This window comes from Lissotriton vulgaris, chromosome 1_2 (assembly GCF_964263255.1).
Source record: "Lissotriton vulgaris chromosome 1_2, aLisVul1.2, whole genome shotgun sequence".
Classification (NCBI taxonomy): domain Eukaryota; kingdom Metazoa; phylum Chordata; class Amphibia; order Caudata; family Salamandridae; genus Lissotriton; species Lissotriton vulgaris.
This window is the reverse complement of record NC_141686.1, coordinates 358,792,772-358,795,538: the sequence shown is the minus strand read 5'-3', so window position 1 is coordinate 358,795,538 and position 2,767 is coordinate 358,792,772.

The following is a 2,767-nucleotide window of genomic DNA, read 5'->3' as shown; positions in this document are numbered from 1 at the left end:
TCAGTGAGGGGCGGAACACACTGTTAGATTTACCCTCTGAAGTTCATAATTCCTTCCCCACATGAAGGAAGCTTTGATGGCAAGGTATGGGTTAACTCCTGAATTGTACAGACAGAGGTTCAGGGGTTGCACTAAGATTCCTGGGAGCACCTATGTTGAATATGTGACTTTTTTTGCAGAGTACTGGATGGTTGGGTGAAGGGTAGCAAAGTGAATGATTTTCAAGGTCTCTTTGATTTAATTGCATGGGAGCACTTGTATAGTAATTGTTTTCCTGAGCTACGCCAGCACCTGATTGATAGCAAGCTGACTAACCCTAGGAAGCTTGCTGAGGAGGCTGGATCAGCACCAGGGTCCACAAGGGTCAAGTGGGAGACTCCGCCACGGGTGGGCAGGGTCCTCAGCAGAAGAGTGGGAGGGACAAGGGTAAACAGAGGGAGTTTCAGAAGAGGCCCCAAAGTAGTCCCCAAGGGAACCAAGGGAAAGGTTCTCAGCCTCCCCCACCCCAGAAGCAGACCGGGGCCCGACAGGTACCCCTGTTCAAAGAGGGCCCATAAAGTGTTACAAGTGTGGTGAGCTGGGTCATTTTGCCAATGATCTCAAGAGACCCCTAAATCTAACAATGACCCTGCAAAAAGTCCAACAAGCCTCATCAATCTCCTCCACTTTCGCCTCTGCACAGGGAGGGCTCTGTGCTGTGCGGAGTCTGTATCCTCCATCCTCTCTTCCTTCACAGGGCACCGCATACCACCAGTGGGAAGACCAGCATTCAACAAAGAAATGATGGCTTGGCACTCAACAGTGGAGGTGAGCGGTGAAAAGAAATGATGGCTCAGCTCTCAACAGTGGAGGTGAGTGGTGAAAAGAAATGATGGCTCGGCACTCAACAGTGGAGGTGAGCGGTGAAAAGAAATGATGGCTTGGCACTCAACAGTGGAGGTGAGCGGTGAAAAGAAATGATGGCTTGGCACTCAACAGTGGAGGTGAGCGGTGAAAAGAAATGATGGCTTGGCACTCAACAGTGGAGGTGAGCGGTGAAAAGAAATGATGGCTTGGCACTCAACAGTGGAGGTGAGCGGTGAAAAGAAATGATGGCTTGGCACTCAACAGTGGAGGTGAGTTGTGAAAAGAAATGATGGCTTGGCACTCAACAGTGGAGGTGAGCGGTGAAAAGAAATGATGGCTCGGCTCTCAACAGTGGAGGTGAGCGGTGAAAAGAAATGATGGCTTGGCACTCAACAGTGGAGGTGAGCGGTGAAAAGAAATGATGGCTTGGCACTCAACAGTGGAGGTGAGCGGTGAAAAGAAATGATGGCTTGGCACTCAACAGTGGAGGTGAGTAGTGACGCTGCCCGCCTTACAATTCTTCCAATGAACCCTCCTCGCCAGCCCTGTTATTTGGCCAGCATAAGTTTGCATTCTGGGAGTTGTAGTTTGTGTTTCTGTGCTAGAAGTTTGGGTTTAGAAGTCACCGTGTGCAAAATCAGGTTGGTAAACAAGTCCTCCATAGCAGTTGGTGTATCAGATTTACCTGTCCATGTGTGAGAGAGGAATGCATGCATTAATGTAGGTCTTATAGTTTATCACTATATACAGTGGGATGATGAGTCTGCTATAGTGACCCGTCTGGGGCCATCTCCAGAGCTCTCAAGTGGCTCCATGTCGTCTGGTATTTTCAACCATTGGTGATAATTTATCCTACATCATTAGACATGCCGGGTTCTCGAGGCCATGTTTACAGTGTCACAGGGTCCACAATGCAGCATATTTGGAAAAAAGCTAGGCGCACGGGAAGAGGCCACACATACGTGGCGCACAGGAAGAGGCCACACATATGTGGTGCAAGGGAAGAGGCCACGCATACGTGGCCACTTGACACCTTGTCTTTGGCGAAGTTCATGTTCCTGCAGGGCCGGCTCAGCCATGTATTATTCTCAGGTTGTAAATGAGCGCGCGTTAGAGCCTGCGCTTGTCCTATGATGGATACAGGACCAGCAAGATTTGGAGTCTGCCCATTACAAAGATGTGGCAAGGCTTCAAAGAATTGTTTCCTTCCTTAGGGCCAAGAACTCCAAGGCAACTTGTGATACTTTTCAACTTAAGGTGGCAGTATTTTATTGACTACACCACTGAATCACACCTTTAACCAAGTCCCTGTCCCCTGAGAGATCCCTGGTCCCTTTAACTTTTCTTGTCAAGAGCTGCTCTTGTTGCAGGAACCTGTAATGCACGTCGATGTGCTGTAGATATAAGCACGCCAACGGGTGACTACTTCATCCTGATGAAGTGTCCGTTAAAAAAGTGCATCACCATGTACTTCCTAATATGGAGCATGGCTGAGACGGGGCTCTAAATCCATAGGGTAGGTTATGTTATTTCTAGTTTATATTGCATTACTTATGCTGCTTTGTGTTCGTAGTGTTGCCGTTGCTGTTCTGTTCTGCACACAGGGCACAGGTAACACTGCTATCCCAGCAGGGCCCTGCATGCTAGATGAGGTGGACACTGGCTCTGTCACACTGTCGCTGCAGGTAACACTCCCATCCCAGCAGGGCCCTGCATGCTAGATGAGGTGGACACTGGCTCTGCCACACTGTCGCTGCAGGTAACACTCCCATCCCAGCAGGGCCCTGCATGCTAGATGAGGTGGACACCGGCTCTGTCACACTGTCGCTGCAGGTAACACTCCCATCGCAGCAGGGCCCTGCATGCTAGATGAGGTGGACACTGGCTCTGTCACACTGTCGCTGCAGGTAACACTGCCTTT